The 27,498-nt window shown below is 38.2% G+C and overlaps 1 protein-coding gene and 1 long non-coding RNA gene across 14 annotated transcripts in view; one reads left to right on the top strand and one right to left on the bottom strand.

The window, feature by feature from the left end:
- Positions 1–27,498, top strand: part of LOC120902030 (tyrosine-protein phosphatase Lar) — a 239,669-nt gene that overhangs the window by 65,058 nt on the left and 147,113 nt on the right. Inside the window, exon 4 of one of the 13 annotated variants that reach the window (XM_040310496.1) lies at positions 20,968–21,043. The exons of the other annotated variants lie outside the window; for them this stretch is intronic. The gene's annotated coding sequence lies outside the window, so the exon portion shown is untranslated. The remainder of the gene's footprint in view (positions 1–20,967; positions 21,044–27,498) is intronic. 13 annotated transcript variants of the gene reach the window in all.
- LOC120902033 overlaps positions 1–27,498 on the bottom strand; it is a 38,190-nt gene that overhangs the window by 7,359 nt on the left and 3,333 nt on the right. Inside the window, exon 3 of the long non-coding RNA XR_005739364.1 lies at positions 9,070–9,125. This is a non-coding gene — a long non-coding RNA (uncharacterized LOC120902033). The remainder of the gene's footprint in view (positions 1–9,069; positions 9,126–27,498) is intronic.

Below are 27,498 nucleotides of genomic sequence, written 5' to 3'. Positions count from 1 at the left end.
TATATAGCTTCCCTCTAAAAATACGCCACCTCGAATTTCATATTTTGTTTAAATAAAAAATATCATCGTTTTACTATCTCCATCTCACATCATTGCTAAAATGAATAACTAATGAAGCAGAATTTTAAGTAGTTTAAGTAACATGTTGTAATAATGAAACTTGCGTTGAAACTTTTCCTGCAACAAAAACTAGTTATCATATGTTAGATAAACCGATTATTGCATCAATTTATGTCACGTTTGTTATTGTGGAACATTTTCATCTCCATTTAGCGCAATAAAATGTGTGGTCATGTTTTGCATGGTAATTTACAGAGCATTAAAAATGCAGAGATATTGTACACCGATTGGAAAACAAACATTCGACCAAACCATCCGCATAACTAGAACAATAATCCCTAATTTATTAAAACATCACCATAAGGAAATGGAAAGCTACAACGGCCTAGCACACAATTCGAGGCACACGCACCACGCGTGCGTTACTCCGCCTGCATGCATCATTTTCAGCGCCAGAACACACCGTTCTACAAAATTTGATGGTCCGACTTGACACATCTATTAGCTCACGAAGGTGGTACAGGCGGATCAATTCTGCTGAATACTAGACTACCACGTGAGTTTGTGTGTATGTATGTAAAGGGCTTAACCCAATTCGTGCTGCAATATATCCAAAATTTATTAATTTGCTGGTTATGCCTTATTGCGGTTGTGCCGAATAGTACCGCCGCTACTAGCTGTTTGCCTATGGGTAGTGTGGGCAATGTTGTCGAAATTTGTTCGTTGGGGTTTGCAGCCTGCATGTATGCAGCTATATTTGTCGATATACCTAGAATCCGTTCCGCTACCATTTTGTTGTTACGTGTACGTGAGGGCATGGCTAAAATGCATGCATGGAAAGTTGTTGCAATAGGCAGGCTAGCCGTGGTTCATAGGTATCGGCTTTGTTATAATGGGTATCATTTGTATTCTAATCGCCTTTGTACGAGGTAATGTGAAATAGTAGTAGTAGTCGTAGTAGTAGTAGTAGTGAAAGGCATTTCCTCTGCAACAAATATAACAAAGGATTGTGAGTTGTAGAGAGCAAAATTTGCACCTGAGTTTGTGTATCCGTAGCGGTCATGAAACGCTCATGTTCTATTAGGGTTATCTTGTTTCTACCCAATTCCCTAATAAGTTTCACACTGGCTGGAAATCTCAACTCCACCGAAACCCAGCCACGTTTACAGTCGGTTCGATATGATAGGATCTTGATGTTATCTTTTTCCTCATCTGTTGGTGAACCGGTGTGTAGTGTAGTAGGGCGTGTTAAGCACACGCAAAAACATTGTTCGGCGTACCCTTGGGGTTGTGGTGGTACATTTATTATTTGTTTAATGTGCAATGAGGATTAGATTAATTTGAGCCCATTTATCATGCAGGGGGAGATTGTTTGTTTTTTTCGGAAGCAATCACCACACGCCAAAACGACGCGTATGGCTGTGATGCGAGATGCTCAAATTGCTCCCTGTGGGATATTTTTTCTCCATAAAATCGTTTGGGTAGCACAGACGTTGCGAGCGGTAAAGGTAGTAGAGATGAATTATAGAGTCGGTGTGGTGTTATTCTAATGGTCGTATCATCTGTTAATATCAATTACAGCTCAATGGAGAGAAGATCATTAAATGGCGCGTGTTATACATTGTGTCGAAGAAGATGAAAAGAGCATTACTCGTTATTATATAACGGTCATTGCTCTTAGTAACGGTTGTAATCACATTCGGCGCTGAGAGACAATTTATTTAAAAAAAAAAAACTAATGTCAGAACTTCAAATCGATTGATATAAAAACAAACAAGAAATCCCGGTGTGTATAGCTGCATGTGGCGAATTCGGCTTGAAATGCAAAAGAGTGAAGGATGAATAGCTCATGAAGTCAAGTTGTGAGAAATCAATTTCCCACCATGCGTTTCAAATTGATAATTGAATTGAATTGCTAACGGCACCGCAATGTTGGTGCAACTTGTGTTGGTGCTGTGGAGGGAGAAGCGACAAAAAAAACCAGGACGCTACGTTCGCTCCCGTGGTTGGTGGACCACAGTGGCGGTATTACGCTACTCCACGCTTAACATGTCAGTAGGTGATTGTGACACTGTCCCCGAAAGTGCGGCGGGTTTTTACGATTATTTATATTTTATGAATGCCCTTACTCAACGATCCCCTCGGCGTGTTCCTGATGCATCAAATTCAAACAGAATAGATCTCTGGCCGATTGTTGGTATCGAAATTGTTGGCGAACGGCAAACGGATCGGGCCGGAGGGAATCGAAAACATTTTCGGAAGCGGTTGGAAAAAAGACAACCAAAATAAGTAAAAATAATGGCCGCGAAGGTGATGGACTGGTGAAAAGCCAGCAGCCAAACATCGAACTGGGTAAATGGCAAAAGTTGGACAACGGACCATTGCACACGGGAGCCTCTGCTTGCCAGTGTTTGGAGAACGGTGGCACGAAACAGTAGCCTGAACGGCTTGCTGTGTGATCCTTGGTAAAACTTTACCATTTGCCGCGGCGAATATGCTCGCCCGTCCCATCAGGGCAGATTTTAGTCTGGATTTTTACCTTCTCCGTTTTCCGCAAACCCCGCCTCTATTAGAATGGATCATCACACCAAGCTTGGATACATTTGTGCTGGTCGAATTCGCACGAGACGCGACAGAAACATAAGCAACGTGATCCGGGGTTTTCCAGTGGAAATTGCTGCATTAATTATGATATGGCATCGTAAAATTTTTGGACTATAAAATTTTGCGGCTTCAATGGCCACCACCACCAACCGGGAACGATGGCATGCTCGTCCGCTGGGTGTTTTTCACCTTCGCCAATTGCAGTCTTACCTGATATTATGAAGCCAGCTATCGCTAGGTGGCATAGAAACAACGTTCCTCGGAACGAAGGCCACAATCCTGCTGTTTGCTGCTAGCAGCAAGGATGGTTGTGGTTGTGTTTTCCCCGTGGCGAGTGCACACACTGAAGGCTATGCAGAAATAATAGAATCCAATGTTGCGGGGGTGACCGAGTACGGTGGTACACAAGATGATTAACTGCGGTCGTAAAACTGTTCCAAAAAGTATCTATAAAAAGGGATTAAAGCAACGGGAATGATACAGAGCATCCAATATTGTTGTGATGCAGTGGCGGTTGGGTAAGAAGATTGTAGCACTTTAAATCTATTGTGTGTGTGGTGTCGTTTAGGTTTTTCGAAACCAGACGAATTCTAATCTGCAGGACTTTGGGTTGTTTTAGAGTTATGAGACTGCAGTAGTGTCATCACAACCGGTAGAAAAAGGACGTTACAAACCTAATGTGCTTTTGAAGGATATCGAAAATGCATGGATACATTGAATTGCATTGTAGAATTGCATAAATGAGCACGGTTGGCTGAAACTTTAGTGAACGAGTTCGGATGGAATTGAATAGGTCCATGGGCTATTTTTAGTGAATATGTTTGTTGTAACATAGGCAATACTAATGATGTGAGAGTAAATGCAGTTAATTGCACAACGTAATAACGCATATCAGCTTTATTAGCTTCAGAACATATATGATGTTTGTAGTAACGTTATAAATGTCGTAAAAGAATGTATTCAAAACAAAGCTCTACGTTTCAATGCTAGTGTTCTTTTGAAATGGAATAAAAGTGGTTGATTATTGATAACAATTTTTAAAGAAAACACTCTATTCGATCTGAATGTTTTCAAGTTATTGACAGAAAAGCAATATTTATTTATTAATCTCTTATTGGTACTTCTGATTGCTACCGCTATGACTAATGTCATACGGCAGATAATATTTATCTTTTGTCTTCATTACAAATCGCATATCTTCACTCCTAGCTTTTCACATAAACATATACACTTAAGTGTAATACGTGTAAAATGTAAACAAAGATTCCATTGATACATATGAAACTACTTACTTATTAATTTAAACGTAATATCATTTTCGAAGTACATGAACATATATTTAAGTATCAAATTTGAAAAAGGTATTCCTATCATTATGTAGCATATCTACAATACAGAACTTATTATAATACACACTATCATCTATAGGGCGTTTTTCAGTATGTATGACTTCAGACCTTCAGATACATCGAGAGATAGTAAGTATCGCATTATTAAACCATTTCATAGCCGGTCTCGTAGTACAGTCGTCAACTCGTACGACTTAACAACATGCCCGTCATGGGTTCAATCCCCAAATAGACCGCGACGCCATACGTAGGACTGACTATCCTGCTATGGGGGGGAATCAATTAGTCACTGAAAGCCAAGGCCACTAGTGGGTACAGGCAGGCCTTGACCGACATCGGTTGTTGAGCCAAAGAAGAAGAAGAAGATCATTTATAGACATTTTAACACACTTCGGAAAGCCAAATCACACTATTGCAACACATTCTTTATAGTTAGCATACATTATACATTAGCAAATCAATCCACACCATAGCAACATACCCAGACCATACCGTCCACAGAAAGAAACCATTGAGATTCATTTATCGAAACGCGTAGCATAAGCAATTCAAGCGTTACTGCAGCAAAGTAGACAAACATAGAACGCATAGCAACGTATTGCTAAAAGCACTAAAAGCGCAGCATAGGCATATAAAACAAACACCTCACTCCGATACAATATATAATTGCACCTCATATCCTCATAACCTTTAATTGGGACACAAACACATTCCATAACATATTTTGAGTATAAATAAAACCAACTCCGACCGTGACAGGTCAGATTCGTTTGGACTGTCAATATAGGTCGTTACGCTGCCTAAAAACTTCGCCTTCCAACTTATTTCAAGAGTTTAGTTATGTCCCCCTACTCATGGTAAGGCTTCTAAACTCCAACGGTTCCAGTAAAGGGGTTTCCCTACGGATTTCCAAGATCGAATGGACGATCTAGTGTCGAAAAGTCCGCTTCGAACAAAGTGTTATTCTACCTCGATACATGTCAGCGAAACACTGACTTACCGCGACGGTACTCGATGTACAGTTGTACGATCATCACATTACATGGCGACTCATTACATGGCGACCGTATCCAAAATCAAAGTTAATACATGGCGACCGTAGCTAAAATCGAACATATTACAATTTAAATGTGTTCGGCCTCATTACATTAAATCATGAATTGCTTTGTTGGGTGGTAAGATGCCGTCTTGCTGTTAAACCGTATTTAAAACTATATTTGTTATATTAGATGAACGTTTTCTGCGGTGTGTTTACAACCTAATTTTGAAGGTTATATTAACTAAGCAACAAAGCAAATATCCGTTGGTGCAAGCCAAAAGTAACGTGCTTTTTGACATTTGTTTTTTTTTATCGTGCACATTAATTTATAGTTTATAGTTTAATTTATAGTTTGACTTGATGTGTGCTGAAATCGGTTGTGAATACTAACAGTGAAGCCACATAGACAATTTTTTTCTAGTTGCTTACCTACATAACAGCATTCACACATATGCAACGAACAATGTTTAGCAATGTTGTAGGCTTATGCGGGTGTGAAACGTATGGAGATGATGGTGGCCTTGCGTGCGAATTTGCCATAGGGTTGTTCTCATTTCATGATGTTTTGTTGTATAAATATGATGTAATGATTATATTTATAACGTGTTTATGGATTTGCATTGTGTTCCAAGTAGCTGGAATAACATGTGCGTACATTATGTTGCTTGAGAATAAAAAGTATTTTAAAAAGACAGCAACGCACAAATGTTTTGTATGATCCAACATTTGACAGCAGCAGCTGCGTTGATGTGAAAATTTATGTTTCAATTCTATGTCATAACTCGTCCATAGGGGGACTGCTGATTCGTGTTTGGTATGCGAATTCAACGACAAACACATTCAATCAAATAATTCTCCGGCCGTATCGGAAGCTGCGCATGGTGCCTGGCAGGGCCAATGAATTTCCAATCGAAATCAATAGGAAAAACAGATTCTGACGCAAAATGCTTCCGGCCAGAAAATGGCTCACGCGGAGGAGGATGTGGACATGAGATGGAATGGAAAGAATAGCCCTCCAGAGAATGTCCCTTTTTGCGATATTATTATTGATATTTGAAGGTTCTTGCTTTGTGCACAATAACGACAAAGGGCTCGTCAGTCGACACAGTTTCTGATTCTGTAGTATATGTGTTTGTTGGCGAATAAGAAAGGGACGCTTTGGTCGTGCATGAAACACGCAACAAATATTTGTATAATTTCCGCTTTTTGTCAACGCCGTAAACGTTCGGCTGGGAGAAGCATAATATGTTTTCCTTTGCTCCATAACCGGAAACCACCGATCGTCGATCAATCGAAGGATCTGTGTGATCACGACATATTGTATTATTGTTATTTTTCTGGTTTCGGGTTATGGTTCCGTGCCGGATTCTTATGCGGAAATGGTGAATGATGATGTTTGGCTATGTAAGGCTATGCATCTGTGTGATTTATTTGTCCGAGTTTGGTGTGGAACAAGAAACGGGAACGAGTTGTACAGATGTAGAAAAATGAATAAAACAAGAACGTTTGGAGGGCGAAAGTCGTAAAACTGTACAGAGATACGGACTAACACATTCAAAAGAATATAAAAGTATGCTTTAAAAAATGTATCCATATCCTTTACGACGAAGGAAACATTTGTGTGCTTTCGCTGGCGACCAAAAGCTCCAGTTGATCCCAGTTGTTTGCGATGTGTTTTCTTTCACTGCCAAGCAAAGAAAGCAATCGAATAAGCCAAACGAAAACACGATACATGAAGCATCGTCGGTACATGCGGTGCGGGTCGCGAGCATGCTCTAATGGAGCAACGATGGAATAGATAAACATGTTTTGCATAAAACTCATGAAAATGAGGATGCACGAAGGAACGAATTTTTGAGTGTCGTATGTCTGTTTGAATTATGATGCTTTCGCCGCATTTTCTACAGCACCACACAAAAATGTTCTTTACTTTGCAATAGAGCGTTTTTTGGCAGGATGGTTGAATTAAGGCTAGTGGATAGGGTTCTAGTGCGTGGTTGCATTTTGTGTAGTATCTCGACGTAAGAATTCACAATCTGATTATCGTACATATGTACAAGACTAATAAAAAATCCTGATGCAGTTTTAAATAGCGTTACCAGTATGTTAACTCTGCTGCAAATACGATATTGTTGGTGTTTCCATTTGTCAAAACGATCACATGTGTAGAAAACCAGTACCAGTGTCAAGAAAAAGCTAAACAAACGATCAAATCTGCAGGATGGATGAGCATATGTGATTTGAATGTGGGAAATCTTTTTACGCTGCTGTGTGCCCCTCAGTCGCACTTGTTCCCCCGGCTGCAATATTTTTGAACTGGGTAGAATTGGCAGTGGCGGAGCTGGTGTGTCGTGTCATAAAGATTTTTTCCACCTCATGTAGGCGTTGTTCGCTGCGGTACGTTCGCCGTTTTGTTGACGTACCTCAGAGCATAATGTAACCATTTTGTGTGGATCTATCATGCAAACATTTCACGAAATTGGATTAAAACAGATACGCAAACAACAAATAAAATATGTAAATTCATCTCTCCTCCCACTGGTGCTTGAGCTCGGAAATAGGCTTCGTGGTGTAGGAGGATTTTCGAGGCTTTGCAGAATTTACCAAGACGAATGGTTTTACTCGATGGGTACCCATTTGTCGCATACATTCTAAGCAAATGGGAATGCCTTTGGAAGTGTTTTTGATTTTGATACTGGAAAGGCTTTGAATCACCACCACCCGTACGAAAGAGTGACTTTTGACAAGGTTACCAAAGGTTTAGCTTGTTATGCTTTTTAATTGAGCGAGTAAGCTTTTTGGGGAAGGTACATTGAATGCTAATACAAAAACAGTATTATTCATATAACTATTATTAGTATCCCGTGTGATTTATAATGATAGATATTATTGATAAATATTGTGTATATTTGTGTGTATTCTACATGTGTCCTTTTTTCTTTTTCTGGAAACATGTAATGTAAATTGTTTTTGAAATATTGTGTTTAATTTATTTACTGTAGATTATTTCCATAGTAAATGCAATATGTAATGAATATAAGTGAAACGTGAGACGAAAAAAGGATAAAAGTTTATGCGTTAAGGCTGAACGTGCACTATGACCCAAGAAGGTGTATTTCACCATAGGAATAATAGGAACACATTTTCTCCATCGTTAGGTAAGCAAAGGTATGGTTTTTCGTTCATGACTATCGGACTGGTCGCTTAATTACTGTAGCATGTACAGTCATCTTTCTTCTCCCTCCCCCCATCATCCCCTTGTATAATAGCAATCACTTTCTATGCTTCGTTAGCATCATTTGAATCGTCTTGGAAGCGAGTCGTGTTTGACCGGGCATAGAGCAAGTGCAGAAATGCAATGTGAAATAGCATGGCACGAAGCGAACCGGCAGTTATTCATGCAACGATGATTTTTGCTTCACAAGTTCCTTGGGGCGGGCAACTACAAAACTGGTATGCCGGGTGTGCATACGTTCTATTACGCGCAACCATGGGGAAAGCAATGTAGCGGATGTAAGAAGAGCGGTCTAAAGGAATGGTACAAAAACTGTGAGGACACGCTTTGGTAGAGTGGAATAAATTGTGCGCTTTGCATGGGAGTTTGCAATGCGACGCGTTCACTAACGAACGAGCGATTATAATAAGTTTCATGGGGACATATTTTGTATGGATAAGAAACGAGCAGGTTAAAAAAGAATAGAGAAAAAAAAAACAACAACTGAGGGGAGAAAAAATTAAATCGCCTGAAAACACCCTGCACAACTTAGAGAAATGTGTAATTTATGAATATACACATTACATTTCATTTTATAACCATTTGCACTACACGTTGGAATGTCTTTTTTTTAGTTCTTTATTTGCAATGAGCGGCACAGGAAAAAAGCCAATTGAGAAACTACATTCCCTATCTTCGAGGGTTATCTATAATTATTTGTTATGCTGAGCTTTGATGTATCACGAGAAAATATGGTAGTTTGGCACAGATTTGGAAAGGTTCAGTTTATCAAGCTTACTTACTTTATCTAATATTTTTTGGACCCTCTCAAAGTGATAAAGGTAGCCATATATTTTATCTGAAACAGGAAAAGAAGATTTGGTTAGTTTTCTAATTGTTTCACTGTAATGCTTGAAGTAGCATTAACACAATAGAGCGCAACGATGTGTTTAAATTCATAATTTAAAAAACGGGACTAAAACATAATGTGAATCATTCATATGGATTTCTTCAAAAAAAACAGAAGTTTAGATTTTGTCGGATTTTCCTATTAAAGGACTTTGGAGATTTTCTGGAGGTTATTTGCTTTAGTTTGTGCTTAGAACGCACAGCTGGTTTCTATGCCAATGAAATCATAATATTGGTTTAGAATCACATTGATATGCTCAGGAACGAAAACAGGCAGGTGGATATGCTATGTTACATCAATATTATTTTATCTATCAAGTGTTATTATTGTTTCCCAATCGAACATGGTGAATTACAAAAGCTTGTGTCACGAAGTATTTTAAATACAGTTAATGTACTAGACATTCTTCTTCTATTTGGCGTAACGTCCTACGTGGACATGCCGACCTGTACAGGCTTTCGAGACTTAATTCATTACCACGCAGCCGGATAGTCAATCTTTGCTATGGGGGAACGGTCCGTTTGGGGCTTGATCCCATGGCGTGCTCGTTACTGTGTCGTTCGAGTTTACGACTGTACCACGGGTCCGTGCAAGACATTAGTGAACATTACATTATAAAAGATCTGGCATAATTTTAAAATCATAGTTTTAAAACGTAATATTATTTGCAACAAATGTGTTTTTTGTCTTTCCAATATGTCTGCTGCTTGTGTTTTTGCGCGGTGTGAATTTATGTCCTTCTTTAAATTAAACATGAATTCAATTTGTTTTGAAATTGTCCCTGATGGTATTAGTGTTGGTGCGTGTTATCTTCACAAAAGATAGATCCATTGATTTAGTGAAGCCTGTCCAATTCAATTATTTATCTGACTTTCCCAATTTTACTCTTAAATTGTTTCGGCATAAATCTGAAACAAACTGAAAAAAACATGAATGCTGAGCTGAAGAGACTGGTAGTCTCTCTTCGTATCAATGAAAGCCATAATTTGGAAGAACTATTTCGTATCATCTCTCAAAATCGCTTTACTATGATTGAATTGGAAATTATAATGAATGTTTAGCTAAATAACAGTCCTGCGTATTGAGGGTTTGATCCATAAGAGTCTGAATTATTAAAGTTACAGCTTTCACTGTTATGTTCATTTTCAACAGTTGCATATATTGTCCCTAAGTATGAATCATTTCACGCATGTTAATGATTAGCTACTCCGTTCCCTTGAGTGCAACTGTCAAAATCTGGCTTAAGCCACCACACTCTTAAACAATTTAGCCGTCAAACGGTTATCGAACATCATGTATATCTTGTACTACAGAATCTACGCCGCCGTGTAGTATCGAAGTGTGTAACGGCTATTCGTTGATGCTCTGTTCCTTACGATCCATACTGCTCCTTTGATAAATACCACGAGACAGATTTATAGATTCTATCTTGCTATTGATACAGAAAAGCATTACAATTGCACAGAATACCGATAAAAGATATAGAAATTAAATGAAGAACTTCATAACTTTTAAAAGTTATTTACCCAATTGTGATATTTTTATAATCCATGGATCGCCCCAGATTAATTTCACCGAAGCTATGAAACAGTTAAAAAGAGATTTCTTGATTTTCTTCCGGTTTTAGTATAAATATAACATTCAATATGCTCTTAGATGTATAAACACAATTTTGCTGCCTGCTAGAATCGTTTATTCCAACAAGAGAGTAGAGAATATGATCTAGTTGTAATGTACTTGTCATGCTTCTCGAAATAAGGCGTGTGCCAACGAAGTGCTCATCATCTCACGGATGTTTGTACACATCGGTGTACATTTTCCATTAGACTGATTAAAATTATAGGATATCAAGAGGTATCGCTCCTCACGATTCACGTTGATTGTTTCCTCTCGTACTGTGCATGGTTCCGTTATCTTTTTGTCGGTAAACACTTTCCGTACGAGTAGCAGTTGAGCATGACAGGTTCACGGTATTATTATTACATTCGTCTCTGACATTATTGGAAGCGCATAGACACTCGTCAGTCAGCACTGCATGGTCCTGTTGTGATAGATTTGTCCTCAAAGTTGTTCAGCAAAAGAGAGCATACTTGAAAATGGTGCCTGTCAATCGGCGACGGCAATACTGTCTTGCATACTCTTCATGCACTTAGCATTCGAAACGACAGGGAGCACCTGTGAAACCTGGAGAGATGAAACGCACGTGCGGTATTGGGACGGTTTTGGGTACCGGTAGTTTGATTAAATTCTCTAGAAACGCAGAAACTTGTGTGGGTTCAGTTTGCTCAATTCGACAAACCATTTGATGAAGTCAGCATGGAAGAGGAAGCAAGTATCCAAAAGGAAAAGCGTATGCTTGTATACGGACGCGATTGTGCGTGTGTGTATGTTTAGTTTCTCTGTCACGTGGCTCTGCGTGTCCTCGTGTGTGGTTAAGGCAAATGAACATTATTCTAGGTAGTATAACATCACACCCACCCTTAAATCCATGAGCGTTAGTAGTAGACTAAATGTTATTGAGCATTACGCCTGCCTCACCTCGGCATTGTAAACAAACGAACGCATCAGCTGTGTCAAGTTTGGATAAGTAATTGAAAAAGGCTTTACCTTGGTGGTGTTTGCTTGAACTATATATTTACTCGTTTTGCGCTTTTGAGGCTGTATTGATTTGCGCGAGAGAGTGATTTTAATACAAAGCAAATGATTGGTTAGAAGCTGAATATCGTTTCATGTGGTATAAAAATAAGTTTACCTGTTAATTTTAAGCAACCTTTTCATGTGTATTGTTCAACAGCAAACGTATTGTAACCTAGAAGATATCACATTTCTCAAGGAAATTATCTAGACTCTAGATTCTAGATTATGGTCACAACGTGCTAATGTTGTCCGTATGAGTTTAAAAAAAAATCGATGTGCATTAATCGTGAAATGTGTGTGTGCAAGCCGACATTGCAGGACGTTTAATATCCATAAAGATGATTGGAAAACGCTCCAGCGAACATCGATATGATGCGTTAGTTTTCTTTTGATCTCAAGTTATGTTTGAAAATCGATCAAGAACAGTTGCGTCGGAGTAATCTTCGATTATCCATATTTGAGTTGAAAATATGTGCTCAATACGTGAATACACTGGATAACATTTGCTGTGTTTATGTTCAAAGTTAAGTTTGTGTTATCTGGGTTATCAAATGCAATAAAATTATATATTTGTAATAGTCTTTACAAGGTATTCACGAAAAAAGGTGAAAAAAGTAAATGATTTTTTTGCTAATTATATAATCTACTCAATTTGCAGCATACGTATTAGCAGGTGCCTGTGATAATTTTCCTGCTGAGGAATCTTTTAAGATCATGATAGAGTTGCAAAACCTACTAATGGTCGAGTTAAATTCTTCAGCAGTGTCACTTAGTAACGATGCCTCGCTGATGAAGATGATGTCAAGAGTTTTTAAGATTCTTTCACCTAATGATGGCTCTAAGATTTTTCTCTGGAGTGTTGTGCATTCCACCGGTGTCGTCCACTGTTTGGCAGAAGAATTCAGTAGAAACCCATTTATCTTAATCTAAGAGGCTCGATATAAATTCTAAGCCTATTCTCAGTAGAGTTAACACCGTCATTCAGACGTAATTTATCTAGCCAAGTTTTACATTACACTTACGCCAAGGGATCACGTTTCAGAGCATCGCTTCCTAGGTCTCATTGCCGTCGTATAGCACCGAACAAAGAGAATGTAAAATAGTTTGAAGAAGGCATCACTTGTACAGGACTGCAGAGGAACGCAGAAAAAATGATGACAATAAGGGCAAAATTTCTCATCAAAAAGCGTTCCTTATCAAGAGAAAGGTAAAGCACTGTACTAACCACCCATCATGTAGACGTGCATGTGTAGTAGCAGAACGAACCGGTCGTCGAAAGATTGCCTGTTTGCACGAATAATGTGTATTACGGGAGGATTCGTTAGACGGCTTTTTAACGTCGAATGTATCCATCTTACTAGACGTGAGGCCTACTCATACGCGTGTGAGTTTCTGTGGGATATTACTTCCACTTCATTTTGCACTTAAATTCTTGAACTCCTTTTCTTAGCGCTGTATAGCAATGTAAGAACCATGTCGCTTAGTGTCCTTTTGTACCGTCGTGTAACGATCCAGCGACGCAAGTAAAATGAAGGGCCAGAAGCCCGTTTCCTGTGGGCTATAAAATTCCAGTTGTATTTTCCTTCTTACCTACGGATGTGGATCCCCGGTGCTCTTCACTCAGCGAAGGTAGGCAAGCTGTGTAATAATTATCATTATATCTACTTCTTGATTGTGCAATTAGGTAGAAATTAAAACGTTTTTAATGTTTCGTCTTAATTAACGGAATGTTTGGAATGTAGCAGCTGTGCTTCCGTCACATGATTCCATCCGAAGCAGTGGATCGTGTAGAGTGGTTTTTTTTGTAAAAGGATGTTTGCCAGAACCAAAGAAAAAAGAGCGACAGGAAAAAAAAAACGCAACGTCCAATCGTATACTACAGAAAAGCGTCCGCTTTGCAGCAAAATTTAACTGAGCTCTTAAGCAATGAAGATATTTTACTGCCTCTTCAGTGTGTCGCGTATTCGTAGTGGCTGGTCCGTTTAGTGCGTCTTTGCAATCCAGTAAAATGTTCCTTGCAGAAGGTAAAATGGAACTCCTCACAAAAAAGAATCAAGCTGCGGAACGATCGCGTATTGTTGACATGGGCAAACACTGAAACATTCTATCCTAAAGGTGTTAGTATAGATTTTTTCGAATGGCTGACAAAGAGTGGAAAATGAAGGAATGTCGAAGATGATTTTTAACGATTGGAACGTGTTAATCATTTTTAATTTTCGAGTCATAAAATAAGCAGATATATAGGATACTGATCGGTATGTAGGAAATAACAACGATGTCTTTGGCTGTGGCTAATGCTGTGTTGCTAGTGAAGTTGTTACTCCCACTAACATCAGTAAATGAGAAAGGTATAAGCAGTAAAAAAAGAGAACGTACGAGTTGTACCGAGAAAAGACACTGGCACTGGCAACGTTGCTGAAAAAAGTGTACGAACCAGCTGTACGACATACCCGAAAACATCCATTAATCATGGGTTACAGTAAAGTTTTATGGAAGTTACCCTACCGCGAAATAGCGAAGTTAATTTTTAAACACAGTCATGTCAGACGCGGATGTTTTCTTCCTCCTGGCTGATGAACGGAAAGCATAAAACAAAACATTTGCTCCCGAAACGAAGGACGAAGTAGGGCATTGAGCATTTTTAACGATGCGATTTGTGGGCAAAAAATATCCCATAAAACATCTGCAAACACCTACATAAAAGAGAACAAAAACACTCTGTGTTGTTCCGTACTGGATGGATGTTGGCGGTTGCTTAATTTTAGTATTGCGTTTTGCTCAGTATCAGTAATGCTATGTTTTCGTTAGTGTTTTGTTATTGTTTACTCTGCTGGAGTGAATAAATTGTTGTGATGGTTATTGTTATAAAGCTGTATAGTAATGAGTAGGAACTGTGGGGTAATAAAGCTATAAAATTAAACATAATATTTTAATATGGTGATCATTCCAAATCCTACTAATCATGCGAAGTTATACGCTAGTTGCATAATGGCTATGTAATTAATCCTATGCATGTAAAGAAATAACTTATTATATAAATATTATTGATCAATCATGTTACAAATAATTGGAATCATACAAATAAAAAACAACCTTTGTAGCTATTTCTTGCCACAACAGAATACCGCAATGAATACTAAATTAAAGATGACACTCTCACAGCGAAAAAAAACCATTGTTGATTTCAATAACAAAAACATTGAAACCTTCCAAAATGAACCAACAAAATTGTTGTCTTTAATATCGAATGAAGGCAAAAGGTCACACAGAAATTTATAAAGAATATCTGTAACCATTGTTATGATTACACCAAAAAAAAAAGGGGAAAACCTTCATCTTGTGGGCGAGCTATGAAGTTGCGTAGAAATGAGCTTTCACGCGTGTTCCGTACCATAAAAGACGATTATGTGCACGGCATTATTTTTATGTCAACGGTGTCATTCGTCGTGGCACGAACGAATAACAATACTACCAATGTAGAACATATGAAAATAATGCACAAAGAAAGAACAATACTAAGCAGTACGTGTTAGTATAGGAGAAAACAAAAACTGGACATTCTCACGCAACCTTTTGACAGGAGGAAACTGGCTGAACCTATGTTTGGCCCTACTAATGTCGTGTTTGGGAAAATATCTTGAAAGATGGTAAATAAAATTCAAACCGCACATATATTGATGTGTAGTGGTGTTGTCATATATGAACTCCCGATTAAGCCTTACGATGATCATTTGATTGACGGTAATTAATTAAGTATGTTTATATAGATTTTTTTTGTAAATAGTGAATACTCAAAAGACTTCTACACAATCTAGAAAATCTACAAAATTTACAATTGGCTTAGAAAATGTATATAAACCGGTACGTTTAAAACAACACACTATGCTTACCAAATGGGACAAACTGATTTTTGCAGGGACACCTTGAGTAAGGCACCAAAGATTCATAAAAAATGAGCTTACATATTTTAACAGCTTTATTAACAATAACGATGGAAAAGCATTGCACGTTGTGTTTTTTAACGACCAACCGAACTCTTAGATTGTACAGTCGTAAGCGAATACAGCCCTTTTAAACTTAGTGTGCTCAGTGTTTTCTTGAAGCTTTTCTAACAAGAGTCACTCTAGTATTGGAGTTTTTTTTTTTTTCTTTTGAAAATACAAGGTAGTAACAAAAGTATGTTGTAAATGGTAAAGTAATTTAAATAGTGTAAATTTGTATGGTAAGCGATATGTGTTTAAATCGTATAAGGGAATATTTTCAAAACGATGTTTTCAAAAACGAAGTCTCCAAACAAGGGTTCACGTTCGTAGATTAAAAAATACTTTATATTGCTAGAGAAGTTTATGGAAGAAGTGTAAAATGTGCGAAAAGTCAAAAACACACAGTGTAATAAACAGGACATTGTAAATTGCGCTGTTAATGACCTTCTACTTCGGTTAGGTTCATTGTGAATGGACACAGCTCCAGGTGGTGATGCTGGATGCCTTTGAAAACCAGTAGAATATGTTGATGATTATGATGATGATGATTATGACGATGACGTCGGAGGCTTTCGTTTGATTGATGATTTTTATGGGGACACGGCATCATAAAGCATTTTACATGATGTTCCCGTTGATGGGCGTAAAACAGCAGGTGATAAATCGTACGCAGCGAGCAGTCCGTTTGATGAGTTTATGAATGGTTGAAAAATAGCATCCAACATCTGGCATGGAAATTGGCTGGAAAGATTAACATTTTAGAGAGCCTTATGTTATGTTGTCATCCTTTAATGCGCGTACATTGAAGTGTATATATATAAGTTGTTTAGGTTGATCGAAAAAAAGCTTTGAAGATTTGTGTTAAATAAAGAAATGTTTGCCTCTTTCAATACTTCGATGATAATCGCAGAATTATCTGCTATACACAGAAGAAAATTTCAGTAGGAAATGTTGAATGAATGATTCTTTTAATTCATGAGGGATGACTTCGGCCTTATTGCTTATAAATTATTCGTTTTATTAGTAAATGTTTGAAAGATAATTTTGTAACTTTTTTGGTTTTATTTTTGGCGAGGTTATTAAATTTGAATAACTTTAGTGTGGGTCAAAGTGAAAATATGCCCGCAATCGGAATTCCTTCCTAATTACCAATCTCACAGAGCTATGTTTGTTTGTTCTATATCTAAAATAAGACTGTTTACCCTTTATAAACAGGCTAGCTAGAACACAGGCAAGAAGTATTTTCATAAAAATCTTGTAATACATTATCTTGCGTATAGTTGAGCGAAAATTTACTGCTAAAATCTTAATCCAATAAATTATCAACCTGTTGACCTGTTTATTCTTGAATTGAACCGAAAATATTCGTGACACAATTGAATATTACTTGGAACATGGTAAATATCTCGAATCTGAATGAATGATGGGTTTCGGGCATCTCACTAAAGTTGTATGTTTTGTTTACAGACGTAATTAGATGAATTGGGCTTGTTCATTTAATGCGAAGCTTTACCTCAAACTCAGTGCCGGCATCAGGAATGCTCCTGCTTGCAACTGTTTAGTGTACGCAGGAGAAAGTTTAACCTTAACCAGCAAAACTATTTTATTACCATTGGTCATACGCCCAGGAATGGTGAGCAGGCGACGCTATCGGGCAAAGGAACGAACGGCTCAATTCGGAAATTCTTCGACGTGTGCTTGGTATGTTGCGTGCATGTATATGTGTGCAGCTCATTTGCCGGTACGTGCCCAAGGACGATTATTGGAAGTGTGTTGCCGTGGCGGATGGTTGGAAGTTGACCGGGCGGGGAATGCAAGTAGAAAAAGCTTAAACATATGTAACGCATATGTAAATACGCTTACTCATGGCACCGAATGTGTTTCGTAGCACAGCGAGGCCACCTCGGAGGCATTTGTTAGTCCCCCTAGATACCCAGCTTTAACAGGCGTAATTTAGAGAAGGCAAAGAGAAAGTTTTCCACGAGCAAAGCGTTGGAACCACTGCACCTCGCAACTATCACCATCCCTTCTAACCATGTGTGGCTTCCGTATGTGTGTGTATGTTTTTACGTGCAGTTGGGCGTTGTGCTGTTTGCTCTTCCGGTTTTTACAAACTTCACGCTACCCATTTTCCGGGACATTTCCCGCGTCACTATGTTGTTGCTGTGTTGGTTGGTCGCTGGTGTTTTTGTTTCGTACACTTAGTCACGACGCCGGTCGATGGGGTAACTTATTGAATCTAGCCATTAAGAAGGTCTGGCTCTGGCCCTCGGGAGCTATAGACTGGGACCATTTGTTGTTGGTTACGGGGTTTCTTTGCGCTAACAAACTCGATGTTTTGTCGTGGTTGTGGTGATATGCGGTGGTATGCCGCGGCAGGGAGCAGGTTTGAAGGAGCCATCAGACCACGCCGTGTCGTGAACGATGAATGCGCTTAGCAAAAATGCAATGTGGATTTAAATCAATGCATCATAGCCTGTGTGGCGCAGTGAGGAATTCGAAAAATAAACAGACAGTTTGGATGAGGTGCACAAGTTTCAGCGTATAATGAGGGATGAATCAACTTTCGGAACAAGCGTCTTGAGCGAGGGGTTGAAAGCGATGCTAAACTTCCAAGAGAGTATCGTTGAATGTTATGTTGAATAAACGATCCAGTTGCACTTACAACCAACAGACAGTGTAATACTGCGCAAGTTTTATATGGCCACCTATACCTGCTGCTACCGAGCAGAGTAACGTTTCGATGTGTCTAAAGGTTGCTGTTTTTTTTCTATCGACACTGAGATTTAGTTTTTATTCTTACTTCACAACGTCACATCTACCAGCCGTTTGGCCGTTTTCTTTCCAGCAGGCTGGTTTTAAAATAGAAAGCGCGGAGAACAAGCACAAGCAAACCCGGTTGTGTAGTAGTAATAGTAGCAGCAGCACCAGCAGCAGCCACACCAGTAGCAATAGCAGCAGCGTGGGGCAAAATTTATCGTTTGCAATAATGAAAACTTTTCTGCCAATATATATATATATGCCTGGACGACGCCGATGGCACACCGTGTGCTAGTGAACGTGGCAATAGGTGGGAACGATGAGCACCGGAAGATTAGTGTCGATGGTGGTTGGCGCGCTTGGGATAGGTTTGCATAGGTTTGTGAAACGGCGACGTGCTGGATTGAACGATTTATAGGAAGTGGTTTGTTTGAAAATATTGTACCAAAGGCTCTTTAATGCGTACTTGGCGGGGTGTGTGTATAAGAACGCTTTATGCAGAGCAGCTGATATGTGATGTCCGATTGTTGAGAGCTGCCGCCAAATAAGAGATCAGAATGAAGCCTGAAAACAATGCTGCCGGTAGCAGCTGTGCGTTTGTTGAAACGGTTAATTCGTGAAGCAGACGTGCTGTGTATATAATGGTGTGAAAATGTTCAAGCCTGTATTTGTTGAACCGACACCGATTGGCAGAAAAGCGTTTTTGCACACTGGATGGCACCGGGTGATAAATATGGACTTTATATATAACAGATTCATCTTTTTTTTTTTTGGCAAAACCGTGACTGATTACTGATACGCTATCTTTGGAATATAAAATTGGTTTTGTCTTCTCACAATAGACACATATCCTTTCGTGCAAAATCAATAACCGTAGGAAACTGTTCAAGATCAAGATATTAGATACAATATTGAACAAATTCATTTGAGCTTCTAGTTCTTCTACCCTTAGCAGGTTAGTCCCATAGCCGGTTAGTCACCCTTAGCAGGTTATTCAGTCCTACGTATGGGGGCACGGTCTATCCTGTGCCTAAACCCATGACGGGTATGTTATGAAGTCGTACGAGTTAAATTCATTTAAGCTAATACCAATTTATTATTGCCATGTTTTTCAGTTTGTAAAAATATGAAATTTTGCTCATATTTTTCCTTTTTTTGAATTGGTTTTAGTAAAACACACGTTGTTTTTCTATCAATCAACATGCTGTTTTATTTTCGTATGAATTTTAAGGTTGTTAACCAAACTTGTGTCACTATGCGTGGGAATGGTTCTGCTAGAACCGCTAACTCACAGCGGCAAAGTTATAATTTAATTAAAAAGAAAGCACGAAACATGCCGGGTAATACGAACGAAGTGGTAAATCTTCATCGCAATTTTACAGTCTAGCAAGCAAAAGTGCTGAAACTGGAGACAAATAGGGAGATAAAATGCTGCTCAAAGGAAATGTTGCAGTATGTGCAAAAGGTTTTTCTTCTTTTGTTTACTTTTGAAACTTAATGCGTGAATGTGACTGTCTCAGATGGCCAGAATGATCGCCATCGCAATGATGGCAGCATGTGTGGTTGTGGGCGAGTTAGACGTTGAACAGAACACTGGTTGTATGCTGGTTTACAGAATTATGTAAAAAATGTACTTTCATCATGTTGCTGCGCGAAAAAGATTGGGTGGTAATAAAAATGGTGTGTGTTGGTGCCGTGTGCAGAAAATGGATATCTTGCGCACGATGTGCTACAGTTCTAACTCCATATCATATTTTTAACGACGGCGTAGCAAATTTGACGATGGTCGGTCCGCCCACCTACGGGGCGGTAAAAACTTAATACATACTAGTGGCACTCAAGCCGTGGGATCCTTTGAAGTTTTCATGAAGTGGAGGACTGTGCGGCTTGGTCGTTTTGCGAATGTTTGGATGGGAAGGTATCGCCTCAGGAGCACTTCCAACGTGTTTAATTTGTGCAAAGGAGACGCCTGGCAATTCAAATATGTTATAACACCGGCGTAGCTATGGTGCCTGAAATTAGCAGTACGATAGTGGTTGGTCATAGTGATGGTAAAAGCTATGTCCACGACTCCTTCCATGCATTTACGTGTGATGCACTCGAGACACGAAATTAAATGATGGTTTTATAGCACTTCAAACTAGTTCTAAATATGTAGGTAATGGCAATAAGCTGTTGGAATTCAATTTACAACAAATTGTTTTACTGCAAAAGGTAACATTAATGAACTCAATAGCTTGGATTAGGTTTCTATATTGAAATGGGCCGAAGGGCTTGGCGGTAATCGATGGGCGTAATCATTATGTTGCTATATTATAATGTAATCACAATAATTTGAACTAGGAAAAAACACCTTAGCGCTTACAAAACCAAGCGTACTTAATATCTCTTATTTTCTATTTTACTTGCAGGTAATTTAAACTAGACTGCCATCACCTGAGCATGAATTTTTCGCAAGTGTTTGTCTTATCGAGTTAGCCATCAAAAGTAAGTAAAAATCTTATATATGGGACGTATCAGATTGACGTATTTTCGGAGTATAGCCATGGCAAAGAGTAACGATTGTTGATGGAACCAGCATTCTTGTATGTAGTTGTTGTTATTTTTTCTTTTATATATTTCCGCTTCCTCCAAAAATCCAATTTATCGAATAAATAAATCTTCTCAACTTCCATTCCAAGATCCCGTCACAAATCCGATCAGTAATAGGCGTGAATTACCATATCCAATCCTGATTGTTTGGTTGCACCTCACGTTTTGCGGTTAAGTGAAACAGTATTTGCTAAACAGACCAAAACAAGTACCGATTATGATAACAAAACATGAAGTTACACAAACATGTCAAAACAGGGAGTGTACAAGTGTGTAGAACATTTAAAATTTCTTGTATCACTGCCACAACTCTCTAGTTAAGGCTAACTGTCAAGACTCGCTTTCTTTGGTGACTAAGTGCGGTTTACTGCTAATACTGAACGGACCAAGTGGAATCTTCATCCTAAACACATTTGTTTGTGTTTAACTACGCATTATTCTCTATATGCATTACTTAAAATTTCATTTCAATTGAAATAAGTGAGTGTTAAATGCAATGAAATAAAATAAAGAATTATTGATATTTTTTAAAATCTTGTATTTATTATTTAAGGTGAAAGAAAACGCGTTTTTTAAGCATAAGTATTATACAAGTGTACAAGTTCAGCTAAAAAACTTGTACCATGTACGCTTTTTATGTCAAACAATTTAAACAGTGGTATGTGTTTGAAACTGCCGCTCTAATTAAAATAGAAAACAAAGTAAATTCTTTAAGCTAGCACTTAAGGTGCGCCAAAAAAATAGTTTTTTCCTTTATTTTCTTCGTATCTTCGTTCGTATATATTTTTGATCGCAATAAACCAATTTCCGCGGTTTTTCTCCCTTTTTATCTGCTTGCGCATACACAAAACATCGCCTCAGCTGACAGTCCGTTGGAAACCTTACAACAGTTTCCAACAGGCACGATTCTAGTTAGTTTTTTGTATGGAGTTTGACAGTTGGAGGCTGAAATCATGTAAACACTCCATACAAAACCATGCAAAAAACTAGCCTGCAATTTTCAGTCTAGATTATTCTAGCCTTAAAGCTAGAATTAGATTCGAGTACCTGCTCGAAAACATGGTGTTGTTTACATTTATCCCAAGGTGCATTAAAGAAATCAGGTGGTGGAATCTGGAATCAAAGTGTATGTAGTCCAGATGGTCTCATAGCATGTTTTTTATAACCAATATTGAACATCACTTTTTTGACAGGACGGGTGAAAACTTGACGCTCAAACAGGCTTTCTGGTAGCTTGATGAATATCCAAAACATTCTTAAAATCTTCATTCAGAAGCAAAAGCGATAAAAATCAGTCTTATAAATTCATACACCTTGGGATAACCCCACCTGTATATTATACTCACTTAGATAGCTGCTCGAAAACTGCTATACAATGCAAACAGCTGACAGGCTGAAATTTCAGCCTACGAACTTCAAACGGAAAGGGCCCCAGTATGTGTTTAAAATGGATGGGAAGTGGGGCGTTTCTTAACTAAAATACTGAACATTTGCCGGCTGAAATTATGTCCATATCCTTTTCTTTTGTGGCACAGCAACCGATGTCGGCCTTCATAACCCACAGTAGTAGGCTTGGCTTTCAGTGGCTTTTTTATTAATCATAGCAGCATAATCAGTCCTATGTATGGGAAAACGGTCCATTTGGGGCTTGAACCCATGACGGGCATGTTATTAAGTCGTACGAGCTGACGATTGTATCACGAGATCGACCCTAGATTATTTCAGCAATCGTAGGTTAGTTTCAATCGCAGCTCATGTATTAGTGAATTATTGTGAGGAAACAAAACATTTTTATCGCACAAGTATCACACAACACAGTTTAAAACATGTATTAATTGAAAACATATAAAACCCAAAACAGTTTAATTAAATGCTGCAATAAATGCTTATTTCTATAAGATTGTATGAAAAATTGCAAGCATGCGTTGGCCATATTACCCCATCGTTTCCTAAATCAGTATATTGCTGGCAAGGCAATGCGACGATTATTTGAAGAAAAGATTATTATTCCACTACCGACAATAGTGTATCGCACACGTACGAGACTCAGAAGAACAAGCGGCAACACACTTTCATACAGGTGCAATAAGCATTAATACCGTTTTCCCTGAAAAACGCACGTCTACTTCTCATATACGTTTCAGTGCTGGCTGAGCTTTATTGAGTCGTGCTCTTTTGGTACCAATCGTGTGAGCAAGCTGCACGTGCATGAGAATCCAAACGCTTCGTCCATCTTTTGCAAACTGGAAGTGCTCCATATTGCAGTTCAGAATTATTCACTTCATTTACTTCACAAACGATGTGAACCCTTTTAGAAGGAAAGCTGCTAGTCATAAAATTGTCTTAAATTAGGCGAACCAACGTTAGTTTCCAAACCTTTCTTGTAGAAGTGATAGAAATCATTGGGCCGACGCAATAGCTACACGTAGATTTTACCGGACAAATCACAGTCTATGTGCTATGCTCGTTCTCGGTGACAGGTGTGCAATGATCGGGCCCGTTGGTATGGTTTATGATTCCCAAAAATAATCACATTCCAGTCACGGAAGTCGATTTAGTCGACACCTAATGGGTGCTGATATCGCGCTGCCGTCAGTAGAGTGCAGTGAAAACTGTTTCACTTTTAGCGTCCTATTCAGCTGTATGATTGCAAATGCTACCCCACGGTTTCCCAGTGTCGACGGATGGTGTGGATGATGGGAATGGAATAATTCGGTTCGTACGCAGGTGTGCCAGAAAATGAATTTGGATGTGCGGTTGAAGTGAAATGATAGGAAGTTAGATTTCAATGTTTCAGAACATCGGAAGTCAACAGTAGGATGCGGGTACTTAGCCATTTGGATCATGTGCTCGCCTTCGACTCGCTCAATAATACGTCATGGGGCTACGCGGCTGCGAGGCGTATGAAATGAACTGAAGAGTATACTCATTTAGAAAATTGGATGCCATACGAGTTAATGATTCTAAGCCGTAACAGATGGTGTTGAACGGACGTTTCTAAAATTGGTTTTAAAGTTTGCAAATTTTGGTGCTGCTACGCGGTTTGGTTTATGGCAAAACATGTTGTGTGTGAAGAAGTGTGTATGGATCACAATTGAATGGCGCCAGTCGCAACCGTATGGGAATAAACGTTACAAACAATGTACTAAATTAAATTAGTTTGAAATAATAATGGTCATACATAATTTGATATTTCTTACATATATTACATATCATACACTTCTTGCAATTATCATAAAGCTGTTATGCTTTTGGTTGTGTTTTGTTTCGTGAATGCGTGAAGTGCTGAACATAATATTTCGAATGCTAGTTTTGGAGAATATTCAGTGTAATGTAACAAGTAACTGATAAGAATTTAACAAATAAAACGCAACAAAATTGCACCAAAAAAAGTGCAGTAAAGCTGAGTGAAACAGTGTTAATTGAAACATTAAATTACAAAATTTTACAAAGCACCTTATTTCATTGTGTAGCGTTGAACGTTGCATTTTTTCTATGTTTGAAGAAGTAAACATCTAACATGTGTAATCTTCCTTGTGTTGATTTTTCTCAAAAACATTTGGAAAGTGTGTTTAATGTCTTAAAACTTGTTTATGTTCTAAAACTGAAACATTTATCATCACCATTGGCAAAATTGAGGTACATGTGAGTGAAATCCCAGTAGTTTGAGCTTTAGCAGCATTGTCAGGTTGCCTGCGACACGTTGGGGAGCAAAACTTTACAGCCTCAAGCAAAGTTGGTAGTGCTCGGTGCTGATGTTTCAATACAAAAGCTTTGCCTTTCGCTGGTAAAACATTGTACAAGGAAGTAAGGATGGGTAGGGCAGTTAGTGCATAGGAAAGAGAGCTATGAAAATCTCTTAAGCTATGGTGTGGGTAATGGAGATACATTTGCTAATGTGGTTCGTCCTTTATTTATGTTGTATACTCGCTGTTTTTGTTAAGCTGATAGTTGCTCTTGCCAGGGTCAGCTTGTCCCGCTATCACTTGCAAACCTTTTTGGTAGTAATTTTGCATGCTCTCAGATTGGTTTTGCTGAGAAATTGTAGTGTAGAATGAGTTTTGATGATTCATCATCTGCCAAATAATATAATACCATTGGTAACTAGTGCAATCCCTAAAGAATGTGTCCTTTTGAATTTTTGACGCTCAAAAACAAACACAAATTAATGTGCCGAAATTATGTTTTCCTTTGAATGTTTAAATGTTTTTCTTGTACTAAAACAGACAAATACACTTTGATAAACGTACTAAAAGTGGCGAAAGAATCAATATTGGTTGTAGTAAACTATGCTATCTTTATAAAGCTGGTTAGTTCTTCTTCTTCTTCTTTGGCTCATCAACCGATGTCGGTCAAGGCCTGCCTGTATCCACTTGTGGGCTCGGCTATCAGTGACTAATTGGTTCCTGGAAAACTACTGTTACAATTTTAAAATTAAGTGTATTTCTTCTGTCAAATTACTTGTCAAATTACAGCATTCAGCTTTCGTCCGAAAAAATATATTGTGACCATCGTGCGTTTTCATAATCTGACAGCCGAGATCTGATAACGCCTATCATATGTATCAATGTCAATATTGTTGAGAGCTGAACTAAAAATTAGCTGTATTTATTTCGAAAAAATAGTAAACAAGACAATTGGTCAAAATTTACTCATAAATACGATAAAGGGGGACTTGAGTACTATTATCACTTCTATGTTGCCACCCTGTTTTTACAGTTATTCAGGTTTCTACCATCACTATAAGCACTAAATATTACAGATATAAGATCCGAACCATAATATATTGGTAGAATGGTACAACGGAAAAATTTATGTTTTTAATAGAAAAAATGTTATTCTAGAGAAGCTATCACTTATTTATCTTTATTATCTTAGAACCATTTTTCTTTATTGTCGTAAAAACGGCCTAACTGGCTGTATAACTGAAACGTATCGTATCTCAATTGGTGTAAGTTAAAGTTAAATACAAATATCTCTAGTAACAAAGGACAGATCAAAGATGGAATATTTTAGTGTTTTGGACATAATTAAGGTTTCCGGGTCAGCTAGTCATTTTATATGTTTTATTTACATTCAAAATATTGCACGTTAGAATTTGAGGAGGAAAACATAAAGGAGGTGTAGCAGTTTCTTGTTTGTGTCAAAGTAGTAAGCGATTTATTATAGAAATGGCACTAGTGTTAAACGTATATTTATTTGAAATATCGAGACAGCTTATGAAGCATATGTCACATCAGTGAAGCATTTGAAGTGTCACATTGGTTCGTCAGTGCTAAATCAAATCAAATCAAATGATTCATTTCCAAATTTTGGAGGAGGTAGCGTCGTACAGTTCCGTCGTACGAGAAAACCCTGTGTAGGCGTTAAATAGAAAAAAAACTCCAATGATGCTGTACATAATGTTGTATATATTTTCAATGTTCAATATGCTGTTTGTTTTTATATCATGTTACTGAACAAATATTCAGTTAATTAATAAATGAAGCAATGCTTTGTTATTTTACTACCTTTCAATTGATAAATTTTGCTGTTTGAGGAGCAAATTGCTATTTGAAGAGCAAAAACTATAGAGTCCTAAAATACGTAAATGCATAGTAATTCAACGTAAATACAAGTTTCAGATATTGTTGTAAACATGATATAAGAATTAGTAGAATTAAACAAATTATTTGTTCTATTATAAATCGATTGGCTTTACAGAAACATATCGTACTTCTATATTACGTATATTATATAGTATTGTACTATCACTGAATTATACAGGAGTGTACGGCTTTAAAAAATCTATACAAAATGCATTTCACTCTATTGTGTAACGCAGCGTTTCCGACGATTCCGATGGTATGGTATCTTTATTGAGATGCAACGGCCAAATTAATTAGATTTTTTAGTTGCCGCAGGAAAATATGTCCAATCATTCTCTACTCGTATACTACACCGGTTGGGAAAGATGCAGACAATAGGACCAGTGGTCTGTTTGGTACCCATAGCTCGACGCTATGATGGCAAGGCTGCTGAGCTGCTCGGTGTCGGAGCGAACATTTCGATTCATGCAAAACAATGGAATATTACCGAAACTGGTATCCTAGCAGACGTAGTATGGTGCTTTTTGAACTGCCTGAGGCGTCTTGATGGGGATATAAAAGCTCGATATAATTCAAAGGTGGACCATAGAGCTGTTTGGATAATACGCAAGGGAAATTCGTGGAATAAATATGACGAACGAATGGAAGGCAACGGTGACAGGAGGATAGCCAAACAGTAAACTGAACCTAGACAATAGGTGGACCGAGCAATAAAAGTGAACAAACACCGGCACAACAAATGAGAACAAGCATTCGCATATG

The sequence above is a fragment of the Anopheles arabiensis genome, chromosome 3, assembly GCF_016920715.1.
Source record: "Anopheles arabiensis isolate DONGOLA chromosome 3, AaraD3, whole genome shotgun sequence".
Taxonomy (NCBI): domain Eukaryota; kingdom Metazoa; phylum Arthropoda; class Insecta; order Diptera; family Culicidae; genus Anopheles; species Anopheles arabiensis.
This window is presented reverse-complemented; position numbering and strand designations above follow the sequence as displayed.